Raw genomic sequence first — 17,902 nt, 5'->3', positions numbered from 1 at the left:
ACATGATTCTATATTTAGAGGATCCAAAAACCTGCTCCAGAAAACTTCTAGACTTCATCAATGAATTCAGCAAAATAGCAGGCTATAAAATCAACATGCATAAATCTAAAGCATTTTTATACGAAAGCGACAAAACAGCTGAAAGGGAAATGAGGAAAACAACTCCATTTGCAATAGCCTCAAAAAAAGAAAAATACTAGGGAATCAATCTAACCAAACAGGTAAAAGAGCTCTACAATGAAAACTACAAAACATTGAAGAAAGAAATTGAGGAAGACCTTAGAAGATGGAAAGATCTCCCATGTTCTTGGATAGGAAGAATTAATATTGTCAAAATGGTCATACTACCAAAAATGAGAAATAGATTCAATGCAATTCCAATTAAAATCCCAATGATGTATCTCACAGAAATAGAGCAAGCAATCATGAAATTCATCTGGAAGAATAAGAAACCCAGAATAGCTAAAGCAATCCTTAGCAGAAAGAATGAAGCAGGGGGTATCACAATATCTGAACTTCAACTCTACTACAAAGCAATAGTAACAAAAACAGCATGGTATTGGTACCAAAATAGACAGGTAGATCAATGGTACAGAATGGAGGACATGGACATAAACCCAAATAAATACAATTTTCTCATACTAGACAAAGGTGCCAAAAATATGCAATGGAGAAAAGATAGCCTCTTCAACAAATGGTGCTGGGCAAACTGGAAATCCATATGCAGCAGAATGAAACTAAACCTCTATCTCTCACCCTGCACAAAAATCAACTCAAAATGGCCATGGACCTCGGAATCAGACCAGAGACCCTGCATCTTATAGAAGAAAAAGTAGGTCCAAATCTTCAACATGTTGGCTTAGGACCAGACTTCCTCAACAGGACTCCCATAGCACAAGAAATAAAAGCAAGAATCAATAACTGGGATAGATTCAAACTAAAAAGCTTTCTCTCAGCAAAGGAAACTATGAGCAATGGGAAGAAAGAGCCTACAGAGTGTGAGAAAACCTTTGCCAATCATACTTCAGATAGAGCACTAATCTCCAGAATCTATAAAGAACTCAAAAAACTCTACACCAAGAATACAAATAACCCAATCAACAAATGGGCTAAGGAAATGAACAGACACTTCACAGAAGATCTACAAAAAATCAACAGACATATGAAAAAATGTTCAACATCTCTAGTAATAAGAGAAATGAAAATCAAAACCACCATAGGATTCCATCTCACCTCGATTAGAATGGCGATTATCAAGAATACAAGAAACAATAGGTGTTGGACAGGATGTGGGGAAAAAGATACACTCATACATTGCTGGTGGGGCTGCAAATTAGTGCAGCCACTCTGGAAAGCAGTGTGGAGATTCCTTAGAAAACTTGGAAGGGACCCACTATTTGACCCAGCTATCCCACTCCTTGGCCTATACCCAAAGGACTTAAAATCAGCATACTACAGAGATACAACCACAACAATGTTCACACCTGCTCAATTCACAATATCCAGATTGTGGAGCCAACCTAGATGTCCTTCAATTGATGACTGGATAAAGAAACTGTGGTATATATATACAATGGAATATTACTGAGCCATAAAGAATGATAAAATTATGGCATTTGCAGGCAAATGGATGAAATTGGAGAATATCATGCTAAGTGAGATAAGCCAATCTCAAAAAACCAAAGGATGAATTATCTCGCTGATAAGCGGATGATGACACATAATGGGGGGTGCGAGGGGGGCAAGAATGGAGGAAGGAGGAACTGTACAGAGGGAAAAGAGGGGTGGGAGGGGTGGGGGGGAGGAAAATATAACAGAATGAATCAAACACCGTTACCCTATGTAAATGTATGATTACACAATTGGTGTGCTGTTACTCCATGTACAAACAGAAACAAAATGTATCCCATTTGTTTACAATAAAAATAAATTAAAAAAAAAAGAAATACTATAACATGAACTTTTGTATTTGTCTGTCCTTGCTCAGGTTTGATCCATCCACCTTGCAGCACTTTGTTGTAGTTTGTTCATTTGTTGATGTACAGTATTCAGCAGTATGAATAGGCTACTATGTATTCATTTTAAATCTGTTGAACATTTGGGCTATTTTCACTCTTTAGAATTAGAAACAGTGCTGCCATTAGCATTCTTGTGCATGTCTTTTGATAACCATGTTTATGCATTTCTGTTGTATATACATTTGCTAGTGTATCTTAAGGCAAGTCCAGACATTGCTTTCTCACCCTTACTTCAACCTACTTTTCTATGCTTGTCATATTAAACATATAAATATATTATTATTTCACAGTAATAATAATTGCATATTAATTTTAAATACATAATAATGGAAAAATTCAAGGTGATGTCTTAACAGATCCTACATTTGATTTTGTTATTTAATGAACAAAGAATCAATTGGCAGAGATGATTTTTTTTTTTTACTTGGGTTATGGATGAATCCAGTAATTTGAATACCTGTGCTTATAAACTCTTGGTTCAGTGTTCTGATATTGTACCAATCCAATTTAATGGAAAATTAATATTTTTTGCTCTGATTTTCCTAATAATTTTATCACTCTAAGTGCTAAAAGTTGTCTCAGACCTTGCCTCAGGTTCTGATTTTTCCTATGCACTAATTGTGTGATTCTGAGCAATGGCAACTTCTCTGAAAACCAATTTCCTTTTCTAAAGCCTGTGGTGACAAGTACTGTTCTTTTCTGTGTGTTTATTTTAATATAGTATGTTATGAACACTTTTTTTCCATAGAAAAAAGAAGTACAAGAATAAGTACTAGAATTTTTGTATCAATGATACTTCAATAGTTGTAAGTTGTAAAATCAAAAGAATTATATAAACACCATAGAAATTAGAAAAACCTCTTTTAAAAAATCATTTTATGCTGGGCATGGTGGCACATACCTGTAATTCCAGTAGTTCAGGAGGCTTAGGTAGGAAGATCACAAGTTCAAAGCCAGCCTCAGCAACTTAGCAAGGGCCTAAGCAACTCAGTGTGACCCTGACTCAAAATAAAAAATAATAAAGGACTGGGAATGTGTCTCAGTGGTCAAGTGCCCCTGGGTTCAAGCCCCAGTAACTGCCCCCTACCCGCCAAAAGTCTTTTTGTGATGCTATGACTGAAACCCATGCTCTGGAGCACAGTGGGCCAGTACTCCATCACTGAGCTACACTCCCAGACTAGAAGAATTTCTGTTTATTTTTTCCTTTTCTTATGAGACAGGGTCATACTCTGGTTTCCAACCTGTAGACCCAAATGATTCTTCTGTCTGAGCTTCCCAAGAAGCTGGGACTACAGACACATGCAACTGCACCCAGGTTCTAGTTTGTTTTGAATTTTTTTGACATTTGGTCACTCAAAGCAACTAAACAATGGCTACTGTTATGATTTAGTGAGCCTTACTATATACCAAGTACTGTGTTCGGTATTTCACCTAAAATATGTGTAAATATCACTGCTGTAAGAAGTTTAATACAAATAAAAATGAATGATAATTTATGCCTACATTACAAATGAACAAAGAGAGATAAGAGAGATAAAATATTTTTTTGATTATCACACAGCTGGGGAGTAGTGGAGGTAAGGTTTATTTTTCTTCAAGTTTTCATACAAAGTGAACTCGTTTTACATTTGCTATAGATTATGTACAAGTACAGTTATGAACTTAATGATATAGTTATGTTAACTTCTAGTAAATTTTTAAAGAAATGTCAGTAAATAATGCTGTATTACCGACTTCATGAGGTGTGATTTTGTGAATATTTAATATCCTTTCCATTAGTATTTGTAAAAAGAGACTTAAGGAATTTTGAAAATTTTTATATTAAATTAAAAAAATTTTAAATAGTTTTAGGAAACTATCTTTATAAATTAATGTCTTTAAAATATAGGTACCAAAATTTAAAAATAATGAATTAAATTTTATCTGAATTTACTTATCTATTGTGGTGTGTTGGGGTGTGAGACACACAGAAGATACTAAGAACCTTAACTCACTGCTAGATCACATTTTATATGGCGTTAACAATGTAGAGGGTCAGAACATTCATTTTTAAAGAAAGAAACCATTAAAGATTTTGTTGTAAAATGTTTTGTGCTGTAATGAGGGGTCATGAAATTTTGGCTGTTTTGGAATTGCACTGCTACTTATCTTCTACCTTATCTACTTATCTACCTGATACCAAAGTATATTTCATTCTTCCCACCTTCTTAGATGCCTTCAATGTGAAGAATGAAGCAAACATTTTGGAAGGAACAATTTTTAATGCTTGGAAATACTTATATAGTTACAGTTCTAGTTTCTTTTCTGATGAAAGATTGAGATGGCTAGTAAATTGAAAGTCAGCGACTTCCTGTGTGTTAAATAACATATTACTATTATAGACTTAATAAATGATTACCGTGGGGAATCCATATTATTCCTCAGGGGAATCAAATGTTTTTTAGATCTGCTTGTCTGCTTCCTAGTCACAGTCAGTGTTTGTAAAGGTCCCTAGGGGGTTGGAGTGTGTGTGGTGCTTGATGAAAAGGGTGTGTGTGTTTGTGTGTGTGTGTGTGTGTGTGTGTGTGTGTGTGTGTGTGTATTTCTGCTTGTGGGAAGATAAGGGGTAGGATCAAGTGCAGGTGAGTGTTATACTGGAAATGTTGGGAGAGGAAAACGGAATATATCAAAAGGAGTAATTTTTAAATTAGTGTTTCCATGTGTCCAAGGCTGCTTCTCAGGTAACACTCTCCCTGTCAAGAGCTTTAAAATAGAGGCTGGAAGAACTTTGGCCAGTCTATTTTTTTTTTTTTTTTTATTGTAAGCAAATGGGATACATGTTGTTTCTCTGTTTGTACATTTGGCCAGTCTTTTGTACAGGGAATTTTGATATTTGGATTTAATATCAGGGGCACTTATAAATGGAACATTCTAGAAGCCCATGATTCTAAGTGAAAGGAAACTGGTAGAGGTCCTTGGATGTAATCATGAATTAGATCACGTTCAAAAGTATGTGATCTGCTTGCATGACTCTGTGAGCTATTTCAAACACATGGTAGTTATAATGCTTTGTCTTATAAGATGAAAGTTTGATTCACTCTCCATTCTTTGTTATCAACAGTAATTCAGTTAAACTTTGCTCCCAGCCATCTTCTCTCAGCAGTTTTGTCCTTGGTATGCTTGCATTCCAATACTATACCCTATATAAGTCATGCAAACTGCAAGCATCTCATTTGGCACAAAGAATGCAGACTTTTTTTTTTCCCCCCATAAACAGCAGTTTGGAAAACTGGGTACAGAGAACAAACCGTTCACTTAGCATTGCAGTTACTTTGTTCTGTTTCTCTGCCATGTGCTCTAATTTCATTACTGCAAACAAATGAAAGGCATAGGAATAGGAAGTGGGGTACGGGTCACATCCTGAATTGGCTTTCAATTGTGATTAGTTCTGATTCCATTTGTACATTCAAAATGACTATTCTGAAATTAAATTTACTTGGCATATCTAGGCTATCATTTCCTTGTGTTTTATGATGCTTATTTTCCTTCTGTGGGATACCATGATTCAGGCCTAGCTGGTCATTCCGTCATTTAAGTGGGAAGCTCATCCTCATTGAGATTGTATTATGTTGAGAAATTTACTTTCTCTTTAGCCCTGGGAGGAATGTTGGCCATTAACTTCAGTTTTTTCTCAGTTGTCATCTTAGTGTGACCTGCATCAGCATCAACATCATTTGGGTTAAAATGAAGATTCCTCCCTAAACTTACAGAATCAAAAATTCAGTGATCTGCATTTTAAACACATTTCCCAGGTGATTCTTATTTTATTCAACACTTACTAACACAATCCTCTAATTCTGTATCATCTCAAAGAATTTCACTAGCTTCTCAAAGAAATATCCACTATTCTTACACTAGCCTGGCTCCTGGTTTCATCCCAAATCTTTCTTTTCTGTTGGCAAACCCCCTTTGTTGCTTGATGACCATTTCCCCCTGATAATTGGATTTAGAATGTAATATTTCAAAAGAATACTTTGTTAAAATTTACACCTCAATGTGGCTAGACTATGGTGTCTGGTTGTTTGGTGGAATATTAGATACTGCTGTGAAGATATTTTGTACAAGTGATCAACATTACCATCTCTTGACTTTACATAACGGCATTGCTCTGGATTATGTGAGAGGACCTCCTTTAGTCAAGTAATTTAAGAGCAAAAACTAAGGCTTCTCAGAGAAGAAGGAATTCTGCCTCAAGACTACGATGTAAAAATCACACTTGAGTTTCCAGTCTGTCAACTTGTCCTACAGGTTTCAAATTTCAAAAGCTCCAGACCCTTATATGGGGTAAGGACATTCCTTAAACTCCACCCCCGCACCTTCTCTTTTTCTCTCTGCTTATATATGCTTTTTTCCTCTCTTTCTCCCTCCCTCTCTTCCTCCCTCTTTTCATATTCTGTTCATTATGTTTTTCTGGAGAACTCTGACAGGTATAAATACCTTCAGATGCCTCTACAACTTCCATTTTTAGGGATTCATGTTCTCAGGACCTTTTATGCATCTCCCCCATAACAGGTTTATATAGTCATGAGGCAGACTTCTGCCTTGAATCTTCATTACTGGCTGCCTGCCCTCAATGGGCCTCCAGTAGAAAGTCTTATATTGTACAGTGACTTCTACCTTCCTGCTACCAGCTCCTTTTATTCCTATTTACTGTTTGCTTCTGTTTCCCATTTCTGATCTCCACTGAAGAGGCTGCAAATATCAGAGCTGCACAGGTAGGATGCAACATTATTTACATGCCTCAACCTTTGCAACCAAGGCAGTTTCCTGAGGACCTACCTTGTTTTAAGGTAGGCATGTCATTTCAGATCCTTCCTGACCACTCCTCTTTCCTCTTGTCTTTTCCTGCTTTCCCAAGCAGATCACATGCTTTAAGTCCCATAACTTGAGTTTTCATTACAAATATGTGATCAAATAATATTTTTTAGGTTGTTGATGGACTTTATTTATTTATTTATTATTTATATGTGGTGCTGAGGATTGAACCCCGTGCCTCACACATTCTAGTCCTGCATTCTACCACTGAGCTACAAGCCCAGTCCTCAAGTAATATTTTTGTTCCTTTGTTTTATATCAAATTTTTGTCTCAAGCTTTAAAAAAATATGCATGATGAGGTGAAAAAAGTTGTTGCCACGTTAAGGATTGAACTCAGAAGTGCTTTTATGGTAAGAAGCATTTTTGAGTAGAAAGCTCATTTGGGATAAATGTTACTTTGTGTCAAAATGAGATAGGAATTTAGGGATACAAAGAAAGCACTGAATCTCAAAAAGAACCCAGCCCCCAAACTGTTAGAATGCTATTTTAATTAGCTTTTTAATCACTATGACCAAAATACCTGACAAAAATAACTTAGAGGAGAAAAAGTTTATTTGGGGCTCATATTTTCAGAGGTCTCAGTCCACAGATGGTTGACTCCATGACTCTGACTCTAAGATGATGCAGTGTATCATTGGGTGGGGGGAAGGGCCCAGTGGAGGGAGCTGCTTAGCTCATGGCTGGGTCAGGAAGCAGAGAGAGAGGAGGGATGGGGCCACATGGAATATGCACTTTTTCAAGGTACACCCCAATGACCCACCTCCTCCAGCCATGACCCACTTGTATTCAGTTATAAGTCAGTTCATTCAAACTGATTAGATTCTGCCTATCACAGATCTAATCATTTCACCTCTGAATATCTCTGCATCAATAGACGTCTTTGGGGGATACCTCATATCTAAACTATACAAATGCAAAACAAACAACTCCTGAGCAACCCAGCCTGTGTTCTTGTGTCCTTGTCCTTGCCCACAACTTGAAAATTGTCTGTAAAAGCAACAAAACTACAAGGCATCTGGAGGAACTATCCTTTAGGGAGCATATACTTTCAAGACTTCAGTGACTGAGAAATGACCCTTGCCTCATTGAAATAGTAAGATGCATACACTTGGGTGGAGCTTTAAGATGCTAATGTAACATGCAATGAAGGAAGTATCAAAATTAGAGCATTTGAGGGAAATTTTCAAATGGAAGAAAAACAACTGGTGTAAAACTGCATAACCCTGCCCTGACTCCACCTCTCATCCAGCGCCCTAGCGACTGTTCCTCTGAGATAAAAGTTAAACCACTAACCAGGAAGGGGTGACTTACTTTTCTCTCAGCTCTCCCATACTCCCATTCTTGAGTGTGTACTGTCCCTCTACAGTAAATCTCTTGCTCTGCTACTCATAACTGATGTGTCCTTAAATTCTTTTCTGTGACATGGTGAAGAACTGAAGGTTCTGAGTAGAAGTCATCTCTGTTCTTTGCAACCTCTTTAGACTCCCCTACAGTGACAAAGGTTGTGGCAGTTGCCAAAGTCATATATCACAGTTGGAGGCAGTATGGTATAGTGGTTCAAAGGACACTCTAGAATCAGACTGTGTTGGTTCAGTTATTAGTCATGCCATTAGCTATGTTAACATGGAAAAATTATTAGATTCTTCACTTTCTTCATCTGTAAAAAGGAAAATAATGTTAGTAGTTATTATAGGATTTTTGTGAGGAGTAATTGTCATAATACATGTAAATCATTAAGCATAGGATCTGAAACATGAAATGCTAAAAAAGATTAGCTATTATTATTTTCACCATCAGAAGATGGAAAGATGTTCTGCACTAAGACAAAGAAAGAGAAAGAGGGCAGGGGCTTCTAGAGAGTTGGGAAAAACCTGGGACTATACTATAGTAGCAGAAAGGCATTGATTCAATATTCCATTAGTAGTTGTTTGGATATATTAGCCTGTTTCCCCTGTCCCTCTCTAATGCCAGCAAAGTCCACCAGACTCATAAATGTATAATGTTGTGTATGTATCTGTGTACATTGGAGAGAGGGTTGAGTTTCATATCTAGGTTCAGGTTACATATCATAGACACTGCACATACATGGCAGCAAGAACCAAGGTGGCAAAAGAGGTTCTAGAGAACATGAATTCCTTTGGGTTTTGTTGTAATATTTGGGAAAGTTTCATATTTTGGAAATTAGATCAACTAAAGTTTGTGTAGTTCACAAGGCAGGAAACTCCAGCTTATAACCTAGTTAAATAAGTAATTTTTTTCATTTTATTATAAGAATAAATATGCTTGTTGTAGTCATTCATGTTGCTCATTTTTTGAAGGTGTCATACATTAGCAAAGGCTGATGCTATTAGTTACCACTACTATAAGTCATCTAGAAAGTAATTTTAATCTTTATTTGAATTTACAGATAAAAAATAAGAATCAAATTTATGTTTCCAAACTATACTTTCTAAGATAGCTTCATAATCTCTCTGAGGTATTTTACTGAGAAACCTCTCCAAACTCTCCTGACACCCAGATATTTCAATCCTTTTGTCCCCTCTCCCAGGTCTTTTTTATGTAAATAGACATGACTAAAGACTCCATCATCCCTTTCTCCACTCTCTCCTTTTTATACTTTTGCATCATTAAGGAATGGCTCCAGCAAAGAAGGACTTCTCTTCAGAAAACAGGAACAGAAGCCAGCAAGGTGGCACATGCCTGTAATTCTAGTGGCTCAGAAGGGTGAGGCGGGAGGATCATGAGTTCAAAGTCAGTCTCAGCAATTTAGCGAGACCCTGTCTCAAAATAAAAAAAATAAAAAATAGAGAAAAATGGGCTAGGGATGTGGCTCAGGGATTGAGCTCTGCTCAGTTCAATGCCTGCTGCCAAAAAGAAAAAAAAAAAAAAAAAAAAGGAAGGGAGAGAATCTAAATGGGCAATGACAAAATTATCTTTAGTGGAGATAGAGAGAAAAGGAAAAAACGGTATGCTCTCACATTAAAAATCTTTTTTCTTTGTCATACCCAGAAAGTCTTAAAAGCAAAAAGATCACCTAGAACCTAATTATCTGTTTATTTAAGTTTCTTAAGGGTCTGATCATCATGCATTAACATGGGGTAATGTTCAATTAGTGTTTGATATTATATTAACATTGAATACATACTAAAGGCCATATTTTAAGCAGGATACCAATAAAATGGGGTCATTAATGTGCAGAGATATCACAAGAAGGGCAATTATAGACCTACCTTTCCAACAAGCATGTCTCACATGAGATTTTGCTAGCTTCCTACCCTCTATTCCTGCTCTCTGGAAGACTTGGGTATTATGGGAATAGTTTATTCTTTGAATGTTTGGAAATCTTCATTCACTATGTCATTTGGGCATAGAGTTTTCCATGTGGCAAGATTTTTTATTTCTGATTAAGTTTCTGCAATAGTGTAGGACTACCTAGGTAGTTCTATTTTTGCCTTAAATTTTTAGAATAAATTGTACTTTGCTAGATTTTTTTCATTTTCATCCAAATTTTCAAATATTTTGGCATGAAGTTGTTTATAATATACTCATATTTTTGGTCCCTGCATCATCTCTAATCATTTTGTCCTTGACACTGTCAATTTCTACTAACTTATTGCCCCTATCTATGTAAGTCCCCTTTCATGCCACTTTCAGCAAAATATCCACTGCCTTTTACCCTGAGAATGCTGTAGTGTATTAAGGATGAACACAAATTATTTGATATTTCTCCTATAGAGTGTGGGGTCTGGTTTCCCTTGTCTTGAATCTGGAGTGGGCATTGACTGTATTGATAAAGAGTGTAGGGCAGAAGGGGCACCTGACATTTTTTTCTGGACATTGTTTCAAGAGGAATGACAACTTCTACCTTTATCTCTTGGAACCCTGAGACACCATGGAGAAAAATCTGACTCCTTGGCAGAAGACATCACATGGAGAAGTTCTGAGGTTGTAGGAGATGAAGAGGGATCCTGTAGAGCCCAGTCTTCCAGCCATACCTTTAAGGTACAAGGGAAATAAGTGAAGCTAACTTAACTTTCCACCAGTCCCAAATTCTCTGAGTATTCCCGAGTAAGTCCTATTGATGCCATGTGGAAGAGAAGAGATAGTCAGCCAAAGCTTGCCTGAATTTCTGATCCACTAAGTTGTGAGATGTGGCATTATTGATTTAGGCACTAAGTTTTAAGATAGTTTGTTTCACAGTAATAGATAATCAAACAAATGACATCTTGCTTTATGTGCTATCATTCTGCCCTCATTGTTATTCTGTGTGCTCTCTGATAATGTGCTATACCTATGGGAAACATTTTTATGGACTGTCCTAGATATTTAGTGGGATTCTAGTTTGAGTATTAGCAATAAAATAGGATTGGCCTCTACGGTAAAATAATTGGGAAATATAAATTAACTAGTTAGGGAATAAATATATTGATTAATATAATTGCCCTAAGTAAAATAATGGAGGTAGAAAACAAATAAGATATGTTTATGGGTTGTGAAATAATAAGAAATATACATATTGATCTCTGCCATCAGTCACTGGCACAGAGCTCATAAAACCCTTGTAATTTCCTGAATGATAGGGGTGCTAGGAGCATCTTTTTTTGTAATGAGGTAATTCTTGGTGGCCCCCTAGATAGTTTCAGGATGGGAGTTGGTTGCCAGGGGATCGAACTCTGTGATTAGAGGCTTGAAACTTTCTGTTCCACCCCTAGCCTCCAAGTAGCAGAGAGGTCGAAAGTGAAGTTAATCATCAGTGACCAGTGAGATAATCAATCATGCCTATGCAACATCTCCATAAAACCTAAAAGGACAGAGTTTGGAGGACTTCTAGATATCTGAGGATATCTAGGATATGGAGGTTCTCAGAGGGTGGTACACCTGGAAAAGGCATGGGATCTCCTTGCCCCTTCTGCTGTCTGTCTGTTCATCTGTATCCTTTGTAATATCCTTTATAATAAGCTAACAAATTTGCTTCCCTGAATTCTGTGAGGCACTCTAGCAAATTAGTTGACTTTAAGAAGGGTGTCCCAGGAACTCTGACTCATATATAGTTGGTCAGAGGCATAAGTACAACTACTTGGGCTTATGGTTGTCATTGGAAGTCGGGGAGGTGGTCTTCTGGAACTGAGTCTGCAACCTGTGAAATCATGCAATCCAGGCAGATAGAATTGAATTGAATTAGAGGACACTCAGCTATTCCACTGGAGAATAATCTGTAGAACTGGTATTTTGTAGAGAAAAACTCCTATACATCTGGGGACACAGAAATGTTATGTGTTGTAAGAATATAGTAGAAGAAACTGAGTTTATTATTTCCTATATTTTCAGAGGGGTGCTATGCCAGTTTTCTGGAGCAGAAAATTTTTTAAATGAAGTTCTGAGGGAGGAAATTAAAATCCTAGATAAAGATCATATTTAAAAAAAATTAGTTGTAGATGGACACAATACTTTTTATTCTATTTGTTTATTTATTTTTGGTGCTGAGGATAGAACCCAGTGCCCCACACATGCTAGGCAAGTGCTCCACCACTGAGCCACAAGCCCCAAAAGGGCATATTTTTAATGCAGTATTTCTTTAAATATTGCATAGAACACTAGACTGTGAAATATAAAAAGTGCTAAAAAATGAGTTCCACATGAAATATTTCTGGAAAAAATGCTAAAATGTTAATAAATGTTTATTAAATCAATACTGTTACAGTTTAATAGTTTTATTTACCATAAGTCTTGAACTGTCCTTCAGTATGCCAAGAGTTGTAAGTATCTAGGAGGAATCATGGATGAAAGATTAAGTAGACTTCCTAAATATTGAACCACATAACAAATCCTCTTAATTGTTCATTTTAAGGAACAACTTGTGTTCAACAGAATAGATTTTTGGAAATGTGTTAGGAACAAATCTAATAAAATATGTTTAAGACTTCTATGTTGACAACTTAGGAAACATTGCTGAATAAAAATAAAAGTAAAAAAGACCTAAATTAATAGATGAAAGATGTTATATTGTTAAAATGACATTTCTGTACAAATTATCCATAGATTTAATGATATCCCAATCAATCAAAATGTGTTAGAGATTGATGGAAATCTGCAAAATCACTGAATTCCGACTCTAGTAATTGCCAAGGATCTTGTATTGGAATGATTATTCTGCATATAACAATTATAAATTGTAGATTAATTTAAAATCACACACACATTTAAAGGCATAAAACTAGACTGGAGGGACAATGGATTGTGTAGAGGGAAATGGGGTGTGTGGGGGGAAGGAAAGATAATGGAATGAGACAAACATCATTACCCTATGTACATGCATGATTACACAAACAGTGTGACTCTACTTCATGTACAACCAGAGAAATGAAAATTTGTACTCCATTTGTGTACAATGAATCAAAAATAAAATAAAAAAACAAAAAAATATTAAAAATAAAAAATAAATAAATAAAATGCATGTAGAGCTGGAAAGCAAATTACTAGGGTAAAGGGCATTTCAAGATGATTGAAAATGTGCCTCATGGGCTGTTGCCTTTTCTATTTCAGTTAGATTTAGTAAAAAGATGTTAGAAATGAGATTTCACAGGTAAATATAAATTTATGTTTCTTATTTCACTGTCCCCTTCTTTAATGTTTTTACATCATTATCAGTATTATTTTAAAACTTGAAATAATGCCATCTATGACATACAATTGCAGAATTTATACATTGACAGATTCAAAATACTCATGCACTTTGTTGAAGTTTTATATTTCAGATTTCACTGAACATGTGTGGGCTTTCCAAAGTTTGCTGAAATAGTTATTATATTATTTATAGATGTTGACAAATTTCACATATATTTTTCAATATTATCTGAACACAGATATCTTCTAGAATGACTTGCAACAATGAGTATGTTAAGATGAAATAAAAATTTAGAATTTGAAAAAAAAAAGGCATAGAACTTAATCAGAGACAGAAATAACAACAATGAAACCTGAAAAAACTGATTCTTGAAAGGAGGGAACTGAATTGTGTGAGAGTCACATCTTTATGGTGTTTCTTCTGAGGACTTTTCCTAGTCTGCAGTGCTAGAACTTGAGCAAACCCATAGACACCCTGTGCACAGTAACTAATACAAGTGAATAAGCAGTCATGGTGTGTGAGTTCAACATAAAGCAATCAATTGTATCTCTGCATTTAGCATAAACTATTTAGAAAAGATAAATAAGATCTATTCTTTTATAAAAGCAGTAGAAAACAGACTATTTAGGATCAAATTTAGTAAAATATGTTTAAAACTTTTAAGCTGACGACTTAAGAAACATTGCTGAGAAAAAGACCTAAATTAATAGATGAAAGGCTTACTATTGTTTAAAATGACATTTCTACACAATTATCCATAGGTTTAATGCCATCCCAACCAAAATTCCAAGAACTTTTTTGAGAAGTTGACAAGTTGATTCTAATATTTATATTAAAATGCAAATGATCTGGGATGACCAAAACAATTTTGTAAAAGAAAACAAAGGTGGAGATTCACAGCATTTGACTTAACAATTTACTTCAAAAAGGTAGTAACCAAGCCAATACAGTATTAGCATAATAACAGATATGTAGATTAACAGAATAAAATAGGAAGTCCAAAAATAGATTCATATACATAACTGTTGATTTTCAACAAAAACATGGTGAGGTGTGTTTACTCATTATTCAATTGTGTAAAGAACAGGGCCTAGGAAGCTTTCTTCAAGTGCCATGTGGAAAATATTTCAGGCTTGCAGGGTATACTGTCTGTTGAAAACTTTCAACTCAGTTTCCATAGCATGAATGCAGTTGTAGATAATGTATGAATGAATGATTGTGACTGGATTATAATAAAACATTGTTTACAAAAAGAGTGGGCTTACAGGTCACAGTTTGCTGGTCCCTGCTGTTGAACATAAGAAAAATATAGTGAATGGCTGAAACTAAATATAGAAGCAAGTGTCTTGTGAGACATGTTAACACCAAGTAAGTGAACTGGAACATGTGTGTGTCATACTGGGGGAAAAAAATGGAACCAGTGATTGTGTAACTTACTGATGAAAGCTCAAAAAGCCTAAAAAGTTATAACACGACTTCTACACAATCCACATAAATATCCCAATAGGCTTTTTTCACAGTGGGTTTGCCACCAGAATGCAGGTGTCCATGAAAACCACCGCTAAATCAAAGCCAAAATGGGAAAGGAAAAGACTCATATCAACATCATTGTCATCGGACATGTAGATTTGGGCAAGTCTACCACTACTGGTCATCTGATCTACAAATGTGGTGGGATCGACAAAAGAACCATTGAAAAATTTGAGAAGGAAGCTGCTGAGATGCGAAAGGGCTCATTCAAGTATGCCTGGGTCTTGGATAAACTGAAAGTTGAGCGTGAGCGTGGTATCACCATTGACATCTTCCTGTGGAAATTTGAGACCAGCAAGTATCATGTGACTATCATTGATGCCCCAGGACACAGAGACTTTATCAAAAACATGATCACAGGCACATCTCAGGCTGACTGTGCTGTCCTGATTGTCACTGCTGGTGTTGGTGAATTTGAAGCTGGTATCTCCAAGAATGGGCAGACCTGTGAGCATGCCCTTCTGGCTTACACAGTGGGTGTGAAACAACTAATTGCTGTTGTTAACAAAATGGATTCCACTGAACCACCCCATAGTCAGAAGATACGAGAAAATCATTAAGGAAATTGGTACCTACATTAAGAAAATTGACTACAACCCTGACACAGTAGCATTTGTGCCAATTTCTGGTTGGAATGGTGACAACATGTTGGAACCAAGTGCTAATATGCCTTGGTTCAAGGGATGGAAAGTCACCCGTAAATATGTCAGTGCGAGTGGAACCACACTGCTTGAAGTTTTAGATTGCATCCTGCCACCAACTCGTCCAACTGACAAGCCTTTGCGTCTGCCCCTCCAGGATGTCTACGAAATTAGTGGTATTGGTACTGTCCCTGTGGGCCGAGTGGAGACTGGAGTTCTCAAGCCTGGCATGGTGGTCACTTTTGCTCCAGTCAACATCACAACTGAAGTAAAGTCTGTTGAAATGCACCATGAAGCTCTGAGTGAAGCTCTTCCTGGAGGTAATGTGGGCTTCAATGTCAAGAACGTGTCTGTCAAATATGTTCGTCGTGGCAATGTTGCTGGTGACACCAATGGAAGCAGCTGGTTTCATTGCTCAGGTGATTATCTGGAACCATCCAGGCCAAATCAGTGCTGGCTATGCCCCTGTACTGGATTATCACACAGCTCACATTACTTGCAAGTTTGCTGAGCTGAAAGAAAAGATTGGTCGCCGTTCTGGTAAGAAGCTGGAAGACGGTCCTAAGTTCTTGAAGTCTGGTGATGCTGCCATTGTTGACATGGTTCCAGGAAAGCCCATGTGTGCTGAGAGCTTCTCTGACTATCTTCCTCTGGGTAGTTTTGCTGTTTGTGATATGAGGCAGACAGTTGCTGTGGATGTCATCAAAGCAGTGGTCAAGAAGGCTGCTGGAGCTGGCAAGGTCACCAAGTCTGCCCAGAAAGCTCAGAAGGCTAAAAGAATATTACCCCTAACACCTGCCACCCCTGTCTTAATCAGTGGTGGAAGAACAGGTCTCAGAACTGTTTGTCTCAATTGGCCATTTAAGTTTAATAGGAAAAGACTGGTTAATGTTAACCATGCATCGTAAAACCTTCAGAAAGAGAGAATGTTTCGTGGACCATTTGTTTTTGTGCGTGTGTTTGGTAGTTTTAAGTTATTGGTTTTTAAAATCAGTACTTTTTAATGGAAACAACTTGACCAAAAACTTGTCACAGAATTTTGAGACCCATTAAAACAAAAGTTTAATGAGAAATCTGTGTCTTCTTTTGGTCAACCTGAACTTCTATACAAATGTTAAGCAAGAAGTTCCTCAACCTATTTCTGGTGTTGATAATCTGTTAACTTCATGAGTATAATTAAGTTTTCTGGTTGGGAATTTTAGTTTGGAAGGAAAACTGGGAGGGATCTTGTTTCAAGAACCTAGTAGATATCTGGGAGGGCTTATTGATTACAACACTTGGTTAGGGTAGAGAAATAACTTTGTAATTTACAGGGCCAAATCCTGTAATATTAAAGGCTGTTGCTTCTGGAATTGTGTAGCTCCATTAATACTGAATAATAATGTTCCATTTTTAAGTTTCAAAAAAAAAAATCCCAATAGTCATGAGGATTTAAGTAGGCTATTCACTGATGACATTCATTCTAGCTTCAGTGGCCTTATCCAAGAAACACAAGAAAGTTATTGCTGCTCATTGTACCAACTGGCAAGCTGTGACTGTGGTAAGTTGTATTTTCCCCAGAGTCTCTCTGCTTGTGAAACTGGGTATATGACTGACTCCACCCTCCTTCTATCTCCAGAGTACTTTTTTTGTTTTTGGGTACTTGGGCATTGAACTCCAGGGCACTTGACCACTGAGCCACATCCTCAACTCTATTTTGTATTTCATTTAGAGACAGGGTCTCACTGAGTTGCTTAGTGCCTCGCTTTTGCTGAGGCTGACTTTGAACTCTCGATTCTCTTGCCTCAGCCTCCCAAGCCACTGGGATTATAAGGCGTGTACCACTGCACTTGGTTCTGAGTGCTCTTTCTAAATTGAAGTCATACCATCAGCAGAAAAGTCTGATGAAACTGAGACATGGGATATAGAATGTATACACACAGCTAAACCAAGATTCAGGCAGTGTGGTCCTTTGGTTCTTCTTGAATCTATATCCTTGGTGTGATAACATACTCATCTCTTTCCTCTTGCATCTCTCTGTTTTATGCTGATTCTTTAGACCTCGTGTTTCAAGCATCTTAAGTTAACTTGATCTGTGGACATTTCCTTTTTTCTGACTTGGAAGGTGGATTAACCGATGGTGTATCTGGAGGCTGTCAGGGGAAAGAAAATCCTTTTCAACAAATGATGCCAGAGTGACTGGATAACCCCCAAGTTTATCCTGTACCCCAAATTAATTTCAGATGGATGAAAG

At 36.8% G+C, this 17,902-nt stretch overlaps 1 pseudogene; it reads left to right on the top strand.

Moving 5' to 3' along the window:
• The first annotated feature begins 15,075 nt into the window (after nucleotides 1-15,075).
• On the top strand, nucleotides 15,076-16,577 carry LOC124964106 (elongation factor 1-alpha 1-like; annotated as a pseudogene).
• The last annotated feature ends 1,325 nt before the right edge of the window (nucleotides 16,578-17,902 follow it).

This window comes from Sciurus carolinensis, chromosome 14 (genome assembly GCF_902686445.1).
Source record: "Sciurus carolinensis chromosome 14, mSciCar1.2, whole genome shotgun sequence".
In the NCBI taxonomy this organism is placed as follows: domain Eukaryota; kingdom Metazoa; phylum Chordata; class Mammalia; order Rodentia; family Sciuridae; genus Sciurus; species Sciurus carolinensis.
This window is presented reverse-complemented; position numbering and strand designations above follow the sequence as displayed.